Below are 13,463 nucleotides of genomic sequence, written 5' to 3' on the forward strand. Positions count from 1 at the left end.
TACTGTTGAGAACAAAGCATTGTTTGTAGTTGCCAAGTTGAACGAGTAGTACAAATTAATGGCCATGAAATCAAACAATTAGCAACATAATTTATTCATTACTTGCTTAACTTGTCCATTTGGCACAGTACTAACACCATCCAAGTCACTCACCAAGCTACACCATGGCCAAAGTTGGACCTATATAGGAGTGACATATTTTGATAAGAAGAAGGAGGAGAGGCAATATAAAATAAAGGGCACAATTCTAAGGTGGGTGCAGGAACAGAGAGACTTGGGTGCATATGTGCACAAATAGTTGAAGATGACAGGGCAGCTTGAGAAAGTGGTTAATAAGTCAGATGGGATCCTGGACTTTATAAGTAGAGGCATAGAGTATAAAAAGCAAGGATATTATGATGAACTTTAACACAACACTGGTTTGGCTTCAGCTGGAATATTGTGTCAAATTCTGGACACTATACCTTTGGAAGGATGTGAAGGCTTTAGAGAGGGTGCAGAAAAAATTTACAATAATGGTTCCAGGGATGAGGCACTTTAGTTACAAGGATAGATTGGAGAGGCTGGGGTTTTTCTCCTTAGAGAAGAGAATGTTGAGTGGTCTAGACAGAGTAGATAGAGAGAAACTGTTCCCATTGGTCGAAGGGTCAAGAACTAGGTGACACTGATTTAAGGTGATTGGCAAACGGACCAAAAGCAGCATGAGGAACGACTTTTTGTTTTTACGCAGCGAGTGGTTAGGGTCTGGAATGCACTGCCTGAATGTGTGGTGGAGGCAGATTCAATCATGACTTTTAAAAGGGAATTGGATAAGCACCTGAAAGGAAATAAATTTGCAGAGTTATGAGGAGAGGGTGGGGGAGTGGGACTAGCTAAAGTGCTCTTGCAGAGAGCCAGCATGGGCTCAATGGGCTGAATGGCCTCCTTCTGTGTTGTACTTCCTTGTATAAGATCATCTTTGGCCTCCTTGTCTCGAGAGATGATGGGTAAGCGCCTGGAAGTGGTCAGTGGCTTGTGAAGCAGCGCCTGGAGTGGCTATAAAGGCCAATTCTAGAGCGAGACTCTTCCACAGGTGCTACAGATAAAATTGGTTGTCGGGGCTATTACACAGTTGGCTCTCTCCTTGCACTTGTCTTTTTCCCTGCCAACAGCTAAGTCACTTCGACTCGCCACTCTTTAGCCCTGCCTTTATGGGTGTCCGCCAGCTCTGGCGATCACTGCCAACTGACTCCCACGACTTGTGATCAACATCACAGGACTTCATGACGCATTTGCAGACATCTTTTGTATAAGATAGTCCAGTAAGGAATTCAGGAGAAGCTCCTTTGTTCAGAGAGTGTGAGAATGTGGAACTCGTTACTATATGGAGTGGTTGAGGTATATAGCACAGATGCATTTAAGGGGAAACTATACAAGTAATTGAAGGAGAAAAATACATTGATAAGGTGGCAGGAGATCCTTGTGGAGGATAAACACCGGCATAGAGCAGTTGAACCGAACAGATTGTTTCTGAGCTGTACATTCTATCTAATTCTAAATTATCCTTCTTTCATCATCACGGGGCAAAGATATCACTTGCACTTTCATAGAACCTTTACTATAACAAAACATCCCAAGATGTTTCACAGGAGCATTATCAAACAAAATTGGACACCAAGCCACACCAGGAAATATTAAGATAGATGACCAAAATCTTGGCCAAAGAGGTAGGTTATATATAAGGAGTGTCTTAAAGGAGAAGAAACATTGAGATTTAGAGAGGGAATTCCAGAGCTTATGGGAATAACTATCACCACAGCAGCTGCAGCGATTTAAGAAGGCAGCCCACCACAACCTTCTTGGGCCAATGAAGGATGGTCAATAAATGTCACCTTACTAGCGCCTCTCACATCCTGTAACCAAATGAAAAGAAAACTCTTGCATCTGAGACAGTAGGTTATGGGCTCAAGTCCCGGTCCAGAATTTCAGTGCATAATCTTGGCTGACAAGCAAATGCAGAACTGAAGAAGTTCAGAATTGTTCGAAATCATTGTTTGGTTGAGATCTTAGACTAAGGCTCCATCTGCCTGTTCCGTCGGACGTAAATGATTCCAGGGAACTTTTTCGAAGAAGAGCAGGAGAGTTCTCCTGGTACCTTGACCAATATTCCTCCCTCAACCACTATCACCATAACAGATTAACTGATTAGTTATCTTCTTTGCTCCTTTTGAATCATTGGACAGTCTACAAAGCTACAGTGGCTATACTTCAAGAGTAATTCATTAGTTGCATTGCAACAGGCCGAAGATGTGGAAGTACACTGTATAAATGTAAGATCTTAAATTTTCCTAGCTTTATCAACATTTGAAAGACAAAAAAAAAGCAAAAGTTTTCCTCCTGTGGAGAACTATATATTCCTGCAGAATTTCCCTTGTAAAAGTCTTCAAAACATATAGCACAGAAGGAGGTCATTCGGCCCATCGTGCCTGTGCAGGCTCTTTGAAAGAGCGATCCAATTAATCCCAGTCCTCTACTTCTCCCCCGCATTTCATTTTCCTTTTCAATCCAATTTATCCAATTCCCTTTTGAAAGTTACTATTGAATTTGCTTCTGCCGCCCTTTCAGGCAGCACATTCCACTCATAACAACTCGCTGCATAAAAGATAATTCTCCTAATCTCCTGCACTGTGGAAAAAGCAGCAAATCCCGGCAGAACAGGCAGACGGGTTGGGGCCGAAGAACGACAAGATTTATTTCTGTTGCACCCTAGTCCAAGACAGATTCAGAACCACTGTTCTAATGCATACATTTTCAAATAGGGGTTCTCAAGATGATGCAACAGGGTCCGCAAAGCCACTAAATTTCTATCCAGCCTTGTCAAGACATGCTGCCCACCACAGAATCATAGAATGGTACAACGCAGAATGAGGCCAATCAACCCATTGTGCCTGTGCCAGTTCCTTGAAAGATCGAGTCAATTAGTTCCACTTCCCTGCACTTTTCCACAAAACCCTTAATTTATTTCCTCCTTTTTGAGAATATATCCAATTCCCTTTTGAAAGTTATTGTTGAATCTGCTTCCATCACTCTATCAAACAGTACATTCCTGATCATAACAACTTTCTGCATTAAAAAAGTTCTCCTCATCTCGCCTGTGTTTTTTTGCCAATTACAACAATTTTTATTTATCTCATACCTTTAAATTAATAAAACGTCTCAAGGTGCTTCACAGAAACATTATAAAACATAATGTAACACCAAGCCGTAAAAGGGGTTATTAGTTCAGATGACCAAAAGCTTGGTCAAAGAGGTAGGTTTTAAGGAATGTCTTATGAAGAAAAGCGAGGTTGAGGCAGAGAGGTGTAGGAAGGGTACTTCAGAGTTTAGGGCCTAGGCAGCTGAAGGTGCGGCCACCAATATGGAGCGATTAAAATCAGACATGCTCAAGAGGAGTGCAGATATCTGAGGGTTGTGGGGCTGATTACGGAGATTACAGAGATAGGGAATGCCTTAAAGCAGATGGGATGAGAATACCAGGAGTAGAATGTCTCGGGAGTTCTGTATTATATGTTATTTCTGTACTTGTTAACTTGCTACCATATTATTTCTGCTGTTGTGTGTGTTTTCTCCAATGAGGTGGCCATTTTCCTGTTGGTATCCGTCACTCCTGTCACTTCCTCATACAAGCCAAAAAGACTTGCAGGTTGGTAGGTAAATTGGCCATTATAAATTGCCCCTAGTATAGGTAGGTGGTAGGGAAATATAGGGACAGGTGGGGATGTGGTAGGAATATGGGATTCGTGTAGGATTAGTATAAATGGGTGGTTGATGGTCGGCACAGACTCGATGGGCCGAAGGGCCTGTTTCAGTGCTGTATCTCTAAAACTAAAACTAAAGCTAAAACTGTCTTTCTAAAACTAAGACAGAGAATTTGTCAATGCTTGCTGGGTGTTTCCATCACAGAAAACATTGAGATATCAGTAATGCATTTAAATTAAAACCTGACACAATGGAAAAGAATGTCAATAAAGCCTCGCTGTCGTAGAAATAAGGAATTATAAAAGAATAATCTGGGAGCAAAATTAAAAAGATTGGCAACAAAATCACTTGCGTAAATAGAAAAGAGACGTCATGCATTTCACAAAGCCTTTCACAACCTCGGGAAAGCCACAAAGTGCAGTCACTGTTCTACAGTCGGAAACAGGCAATTTGATAATGACCATATAATCTCTCTTTGGTTGGGATAAATATTGGCCAGTATACTGGGAAAATTCCATAGCCATTCTTTGGAATAATAAAGCTATGCCGACCTGAGAAGGAAGACGGGGCCTTGGTTTAACGCCTCATCAGAAATGTGCACTGCTCCCTCAATATTACACTAGAGCGAGAGACTGGAATTTGTGCTTAAGTCCCTGGATGGGATTTGAATCCCCAACCTCCTGACTGAGAGGCAAGAGTGCTACCATCACAAATTGGTGGAGCAGACCGTGTTGCCATTTCTTCCAATGCACAGGACTGAGAAAGGGTATTTTCACCAATGAAAGAAAATCCTTTTGAAATGATATCGAGATAAAAGCAGAGTCTATTAATAATATGGTTCATTAGCAGCTGCACAAGAAAAATGGAGCTTCATATAACAAAATTGACACACGTGTCAGCTTTACAACAAATATTCAAAATTGCTAGGAGAGCATCTGGTCACCATGGGGAGTCTGCATCTGGCTTCTTCATAAAACATTGCAAATGAGCTGAATAGCACGATTGTGTTTTCTTCCTGCTCGCCCACTGAATGTTTCCACCACACCAATGCTGCATGAGGGCTGCCTTGTGCATATCTTTCCATGACATTCATTCCAATTTTCATGGTTTAAAAAAAAACTTTTTTGGGAGGATAGTAGACAAGAAATAAGCCATTTCTGAAGTGCAACCTTCAGCTCATAAAGGACAATTCATTAATAGTTCCAAGATTTCCATTCCAGAGCTAATTGCAATCTACTCCAGTTTAACTTACTCAAGTATTTTTCTTATTCTATCTCGAGATGTGGGAGCCGCTGGCAAGGCGGGTATTGAGTCTCATCCCTGTTTCCTTGACAAGGCGGTGCACACAGAGGACACACCTGCAGGTGCCATACCACTTTATTACACCGTAAGGGTCGCAGCCAGTGGCGTATCTTGCTCATGAAAACCTGAGGTAGGCCTCCCGAGTGCTGTCGCACTACGCAACTACACTTCCCTCTTAAGTTCTTTCTTTGTTTTATAACTATAAGTAGTCAACATTGGGCTCATAATGCATATTTCAGTTATTTACTCTGAAATGGGATACAATAGAAAGTGTGTATCAGTAAGCTCTCCCTTTTGCTCTCATTCACAACATTTCTTACCTCGATTTTACCTATAATATTATGGTCACTACTTTCTGCAAGTTCTCTCATTTGTTTCTCTGAAATTCCAAATACACCATCCTACAAACTCTTCTTCCTGCTTATATCCTCATTGTGTTGAAGTCACAACGCCTAAAGGATTAGTGATGGGTGTAGTATACTGTATTAAACTGGCTGATTGTACTGTATTAGTTAAGCATTGCATAATGTTAAATTTCCTCTCTGCTGCCCTCTCTGTTGGGAGTGAAAAGTGGCTGCTCCCAGTTAAGATCTCATGTGACTTTTACTGGGTAAATACACAACAATGAGGATCCCCCCATGTAGAGTGTCCTTTTCTGCTGTACCACCCCAGGGTTTTACACATCACATTATATAACATATTAGCCACTAATCGCCAATAAAGATCACTGTTCACCCCGTTTCTGAAAATTTTAAGTATTGGGAATATCAATTTCATTTCCTCATTCCACAACAATAATTATCTATTTTTGAAAAAACAGACAGTCGTTAAACATGGAGAGTCAAATCAGCATTACCGGCTGGTTGATGTCACAATTTGACTAGTTTGCATACTTCCAAGGCATACTCCCAGTGCCTGCACTAACGACCTAATTGAAATGGCATCCAGTGCAGCCCGCACCAAAAGTATGCACATGTAGCATGGACGCCATTTTGGGCACCTGTTGCACCAACCATACAGGCACCACACAACCAGATTTTGTGGCTATTATTTCTTTCATGAGTGCATGATAAGGTCAGAAGTGGAGATGTTCAATGATGACTGTATGATGTTCAGTACCATTCACAATGCCACAATACTGAAGAAGTCCATGTCCATACGCAGCAAGACCTGGACAACATTGAGGCTTGGGCTGATAACTGACACGTTACAGTCACAAATGTCACGGAGTTGGATGGGGAGCTTTGTCTCTGTAAACTTGTTTTACTGATGTGGTGAGGGTTTTGATGTGGAGGAGCCCATTTATTTCAATAATATTATATTGTTGTCAGTAAGCCTACAGACAATTATCGTCTCACTGAACTCAGGCGCCTATATACATGTAGGCCAAATGTGTTAAACTCACTATTACCTTCTGGTGACTTGTAACAATTACTTTTTATACACAATACATTATTTTTGGTAACAAATGCCGAGTCATAATACATTTCAAAATACATTCAAAAATTCTAATTTCCTGGGTATGCATGCCTCTGGAACCCCTAGAAAATTACTGTTGCACCTTTATGGTCACTCCTCCCTTCAAAATATTCCAAAATATTTAAATCTACTCTTGCAAAGAATGCACATTTGTGTATTTTATTCTTTATTTTTATTGGTTGATTATAGAGTAATTTGTACAGCTGCAGCTCGTGTCTTGACAAGTTTCTGCCCCACCGCACTCCTATTGTAGTTACTTCTTTTCTTATGTCACATATGAGGAGCTACAATCATCTGGTCCATGGTTTGTATTAATTTTCTAGACTTTTAATTTTTAATTTGGGGATTGATTTTTTTTTTAAATGCACGACAAATTAAAACATCTAGTTTGAGAAGCTGGCAAACAAACCTAAGGTGGTTACAAATCAAAGAGTGGCCCATATTTATTTAGTAAGATTATACTGAGACGTGCAAAGACCCTACACAATGGGAACCCCCTCAACTTGTTCATAGAGACGGTGTGTCTGCAGCCACTTCTGTCAGTGGTTTAAATTATTCATATAATCTCCCTGAACAACGAGAAGGTTTACAGTTCAAAAATCTCTCCATGAGTGCTTACAGAGAAAGAGTTAGAGAGGTGAAAGCCATAAAACCACAGGTAGCCTCATTTAGTTGGGCAGCTGGAACCAGAAGTTTTGAAGAAATTGCTCTGACATTGTTCGCAACATCAATTATTCATGTGAGTATCAGAAAGATGATTTGGAAGTTGGAAATAATTAGTTTAAATTGCTATCTGGGACATCCCATATGTACCACATTGCTTTAGGGAGACGGTAGCATAGTGGTAATGTCGTTGGACTAATCCAAAGTCCCAGGCTAATGCCCTGGGAACACAGGTTCAAATCCCACCACGGCAGCTGGTGGAAGTTAAATTCAATTAATTAATAAAAAAAATATGCAGCTGAAAGCTAGTCTCAGTAATGGTGCCATGAAACTATCATCAATTATCGTAAAAACCCATCTGGTTCACCAATGTCCTTTACAGAAGGAAATCTGCTGTCCCTACCTGGTCTGGCCTACGTGTGACTCCAGACCCACAGCAATGTGGTTGACTCTTAACTGCCCTCTGAAATGGACGGCACAGTGGCGCAGTGGTTAGCACCGCAGCCACACAGCTCCAGGGACCCGGGTTCGATTCTGGGTACTGCCTGTGCGGAGTTTGCAAGTTCTCCCTGTGACCGCGTGGGTTTTCGCCAGGTGCTCCGGTGCCCTCCCACAGCCAAAGACTTGCAGGTGATAGGTAAATTGGCCATTGTAAATTGCCCCTAGTGTAGGTAGGTGGTAGGGAATATGGGATTACTGTAGGGTTAGTATAAATGGGTGGTTGTTGGTCGGCACAGACTCGGTGGGCCGAAGGGCCTGTTTTAGTGCTGTATCTCTAAATAAAATAAAAAATAAAATGGCCTAGCAAGCCACTCAGTGGTCAAGGGCAACTAGGGATGGGCAACAAATGCTGGCCTCGCCAGCAACACCCAGATCCCATGATCGAATCAAAAAAAAAGGAGCTAGATATTGCGAGGGAGATGCCTTTTGGGGTCAGGTGGGGGGGGGGGGGGGCAGAGGTTGAGTGTTTGCTGATACAGTCAGTTAGCTTTTGGAAAGCGGTTGGCTTTGAAACCAGTTGGATAAACCATGAGCCAGGCGTTCGTAACAAGAGGCCTCTGGTTTTCTGTTTTCACAGAAAAATAAATTGGCCCATTCACCCGAATATTATTAAAGCACATTTCTGGAATTTAGCAATTCTATAGGCTTAAACAGGGAGATCAGTGTAAGCTGCTGTGAACAGGCTTTGATCCAGTTCAGGTATAACTAGCTTTCAAAGATCAAAAGCCTAAAAAAATTCATACCAACAAGAGTCAATGCATACCATGCAAGAAATTGTGTCAAATTTGGTTCTAATTCACTTTCAATTGGTTGGCATTTCATTCCCCCTCTCCCTGTTTCTCACACAGTCTCTCTATCGAGATCAGACAAATTTGCTACATAGCAGCAAATGAAGTGGTAAAGAAATCAAGGTTAACACAGTTGTATCATAGACACATTCACATCAATCTTTGACAAGGTTTCCATAGCAGACTGAAAAGAGCTGCCGTCAGACAAGTATGCTTATCACCAGCTCCTGCAGAAGTGCATTCCTACTGGCTAAATTCATCTGTGGTAGACTAAGGGTTAAAGGAGCACTATTTAAAAGTGTGATTGAAATACCCTCTCCCACCTCATCCGTTTATAACCACATGTCAGTACATTAAAAACCTCATCAAAGTATAGTAACCTAACATTTGTGAGGGACAGCATCGATACATTTTTGGGGGGTCTTTTTTTGGTCTGCTTACACAAGTCCCATTCATCTAGGATCACACTCCCAAGTGCAGCACTGAGGGAGTGCTGCACGAGTGGAAGTGTCACCTTTCGGATGAGATGTTAAACCGCGAGGTCACGTCGGCTCTTTCAGGTGGACATAAAGGATCCCATTGCACTTTTTCGAAGGAAAGCAGGATGGGTTCTCCTTTATTCTTCAACCAACACCCAAAAACAGATTATCTGGTCATTATCAGCTTGCTGTTTGCGGGAGCTTGCCGTGCGTAAATTGACTGGCACGCACAGTGGCGCAGTGGTTAGCACTGCAGCCTCACAGCTCTAGCGACCCGGGTTCAATTCTGGGTACTGCCTGTGTGGAGTTTGCAAGTTCTCCCTGTGTCTGCGTGGGTTTCCTCCGGGTGCTCCGGTTTCCTCCCACATGCCAAAGACTTGCAGGTTGATAGGTTAATTGGCCATTATAAATTGCCCCTAGTATAGGTAGATGGGAGGGACAGGTGGGAATGTGGTAGGGATATGGAATTAGTGTAGGATTAGTATAAGTGGGTGGTTGATGGTCGGCACAGACTCGGTGGGCCGAAGGGCCTGTTTCAGTGCTGTATCTCTAAACTAAACTAAACTTCCTACATTACAACAGTGACTACATTTCAAAAATACTTCATTGGCTGTAAAGCACACCGGGGCATCCTGAGGTCATGAAGGGCACTATATAAATGCAAGTCTCTCTTTCTTTCGGTATATCCTAGCTTCTGTACTTTAAATTACTGTCACAGGGGAGTCCAATGGCCTGATTCACTAGTCTGCTATCTAGGCAAGTTTTCATGCCCTGGAGATAGCAATCCCTTTCCATCCATTCCAAAAAAATCCTTCTCATCTACAAAAGTGACACCCAACTAAAAACATTGCTTAAATGGCAAAATAAATTTAAACAATAAACAAATATATTCACAGTAGTTATATTCTTATAGGAATATGATTCATAATGTCGCAGCTGAATTTGTAATAAATATTACATGCACATAATTGCTCCTTTAAAATATCCTCACTGACTACAGGAAAGGTCAGCTCATCGAATTCTCTGGCGAAAAACCAGGAATCTGCACGTGCAGCCCACAGCACAGAGTCCACGAGAAAGGAATCAAAGCAGCAGGGGAGCAAAAAACAGGACCAGGCAGTGAGAAAGTCACCAAAGAGGTGGAACAGTAACAACTCTCCAGCTAAGACCCTTTGCAGCAATAAAATAGCTTCAGTATCCCAACTCTTAACCTGCTATCCTAAGGAGCTTTGTTTTTTAAATCAGGGCTGACCTTGTTAATGGTCGTGGAAGAACCTATGTTTTATATAAGAACATTCCACAAGGCAACTTTATTTGTCCATAATTACAAAGTCAAAGGAAAAGTTATGGTGGAGGAAACCAGTTTAATGGAATGCACCAAATATCTGCTTGTTCAGCCCTGAAAAATCACATCACATGAGTTGAGTTCTAGCTCCTGGAAATAGAGATTTAAAATATATAAATACTGAAAACCTAAATTTAAAGTCAACTGATGAGGAAAGCTGCTGTGTGTTTCTAGCACTAGTTTGTGTTCTTGTTGTTTACTGTTAAATGGGATTTGTGATCTCCTAGGTCTGAAATTTTACACACTCGCACCTCAGTCACATACACACAAATACACTCAAACACATACTGTTTGTGTGTCAGAGTGAGTGAGTGTGTGTGTCACTCTGACTCACAAACACAGACATAAACACACTCACTGAGACACAACACAGACCCACGCAGTCACTCACAGACACACACATAGATACTCACTCACTCACTCACTCAGACATACACACAGACATTGTTATGTGTCCTAACATTCCCTTGTTGTTCTCAGTTTTGCCTGTTTACTGAACTGTGCACTGCAGCTCAGTCATGCTGCAGCTCGCCGGGCACCATGGCGCTTCAGAAACACGACACGTCCACACAGCGCTTCAAATCTTTCGCCTTCACCGAATTTCCACCTTTCTCTCAGCAACAAAAATACTTTAAAAAATGCTCAGTCTCCTATCTCGAACAGCGCATTCCTCCTGAATAACGGACTAGTTTATAAATATTCAACGAATATTTTTCTCCCCCCTCTACATTTATGCATTTTTTTTGGAAAGAAAATGTTTTTTTCACATACCTCTGGAAAGTATTCAATGGATCCGGGATCCGGAAATTATTAACGCTGCCGAACAAAAAAAATGCAAAGAGAAGGAGAGAAAAGAATGAACAAAGCACAGAGCTTTCAAGCCATGGTTTGCAGAATCGAGGGCGGAAGCAAGAAACTTTAATACAACTGATGCAGATTGCGGAAGACGAGAATTTATACAGGGGCGGGTTTACGGCGTGTCTGACTGTCGCCCACCTGTAGCTCAGGTGGGCAATGTCCAAGACAGGCTGGTGCCTCCTACCTGCAGCTCAGGTGGGCAATGCCTCAGACAGACTGGTACCTTCTACCTGCAGCTCAGGTGAGCAATGCCCCAGATAGACTGGTGCCTTCTACCTGCAGCTCAGGTGAGCAATGCCTCAGACAGACTGGTACCTTCTACCTGCAGCTCAGGTGAGCAATGCCCCAGATAGACTGGTGCCTTCTACCTGCAGCTCAGGTGAGCAATGCCTCAGACAGACTGGTGCCTCCTACCGGCAGCTCAGGTGAGCAATGCCTCAGACAGACTGGTGCCTCCTACCGGCAGCTCAGGTGAGCAGTGCCCAAGACAGACTGGTGCCTTCTACCTGCAGCTCAGGTGAGCAGTGCCCAAGACAGACTGGTACCTTCTACCTGCTGCTCAGGTGAGCAGTGCCCAAGACAGGCTGGTACCTTCTACCTGCAGCTCAGGTGAGCAGTGCCCAAGACAGACTGGTACCTTCTACCTGCAGCTCAGGTGGGCAGCACCCCCAGACAGGCTGGTACCTCCTCCGTGCAGCTCAGGTGAGTAATGCCACAGACAGGCTGGTGCCTCCTACCTGCAGCTCAGGTGGGCAATGCCACAGACAGACTGGTACCTTCTACCTGCAGCTCAGGTGGGCAATGCCACAGACAGACTGGTACCTCCTACCTGCAGCTTAGGTGGGCAATGCCCCAGACAGACTGGTACCTTCTACCTGCAGCTCAGGTGGGCAACACCCCCAGACAGGCTGGTACCTCCTCCATGCAGCTCAGGTGAGCAACGCCCAAGACAGGCTGGCACCTTCTACCTGCAGCTCAGGTGGGCAATGCCACAGACAGACTGGTACCTTCTACCTGCAGCTCAGGTGGGCAATGCCACAGACAGACTGGTACCTCCTACCTGCAGCTTAGGTGGGCAATGCCCCAGACAGACTGGTACCTTCTACCTGCAGCTCAGGTGGGCACCACCCCCAGACAGGCTGGTACCTCCTCCATGCAGCTCAGGTGAGCAACGCCCAAGACAGGCTGGCACCTTCTACCTGCAGCTCAGGTGGGCAACGCGCCCAGACAGGCCAGTCTGTCCTATCTGCAGCCTAGAGGAACTGGCAAGAACGGCCGGTAGCCAAGTACTCACTTGTATTTTCCATCATTGTTATGTCCCCTTGTTCCGACAAGTTAGAAATAATCACACTTTAGACTTGGAAAAGCTGGAGCTCTTTGGTTATTTAATTCAGCTTCCATGCTGCCTGGTAAGGACCTGCCGCAGAGCGCTGTCATGTTATGTATTTCATGACTCGAGCGCAGCAGTAAAATGTGGCCCCCTGGAACACACTCACACATGGCAATTAGTTACTAGCTGATTAGTCCCTAACTCTTTATGCATTATATAACAATATATAGCATCCCTCTTTAAAAGGCACAATGCCACTATATCGATATAACTGTTCCAATCAATAACTTTTATTTCTAAAGAAGATTAACAATCGAGTTTTAAAAATAAGCTGAACACCTTTTAAGAGTCTTTTATCGTGTTTTCTTTTTTAAAAATATCATTCACGGTATTGCTTAGGTGGAAAAATGTTGTGCACGTTGCTCCTGCTGTTGTAGGAGTCGTGCTTGCTGTTGCTAATGTTGTGTCATTGCTGGTAATGTTGTTGATGTTGTCTCACTGGATAAAGATGTTTCCGGTGTTGTTAATGGTCTTCCCTGTTTTTCCAGCTCAGGTGTCAGTCAAATATGGACTCTGTTCCTTCTCATTTTCTTATCTGTTTCGGTCTCAATGATGTATGACCTTGGAATCTCAGCTTCACCAACAACTTTTGCTGGGTTTTTATGATTGGGTCCTGTGCAGGTACAGTTTGTACTTTCAACTACTCAGGTAGGGATTTAGCATAATAATAAAAGCAAAATACCGCAGATGCTGGAAATCGGAAATAAAAACAAGAAATGCTGGAAATACTCAGCAGGTCTGGCAGCAACTGTGGAGAGAGAAGCAGAGTTAACGTTTCAGGTCAGTGACCCTTCATCAGAACTGGCAGAGACTAGAAATGTAATAGGTTTTAAGCAAATAAAGTGGGGCTGGGACAAGAGATAACCAAAGAGAAGGTGTTGATAGGTAAGGGTCACAGAGAATAAACCCAAAGCACAAAC

At 43.1% G+C, this 13,463-nt stretch overlaps 1 protein-coding gene across 3 annotated transcripts in view; it reads right to left on the reverse strand.

Moving 5' to 3' along the window:
- The window catches only part of LOC137371143 (arylsulfatase H-like), a 45,299-nt gene extending 34,077 nt beyond the window's left edge, over positions 1–11,222 (reverse strand). For all 3 annotated transcript variants that reach the window (XM_068033149.1, XM_068033147.1, XM_068033151.1), the window contains exon 1: positions 11,067–11,222. The gene's annotated coding sequence lies outside the window, so the exon portion shown is untranslated. The remainder of the gene's footprint in view (positions 1–11,066) is intronic.
- Positions 11,223–13,463: the final 2,241 nt, after the last annotated feature.

Source organism: Heterodontus francisci, chromosome 6 (genome assembly GCF_036365525.1).
Source record: "Heterodontus francisci isolate sHetFra1 chromosome 6, sHetFra1.hap1, whole genome shotgun sequence".
NCBI classification, from domain to species: Eukaryota; Metazoa; Chordata; class Chondrichthyes; order Heterodontiformes; family Heterodontidae; genus Heterodontus; species Heterodontus francisci.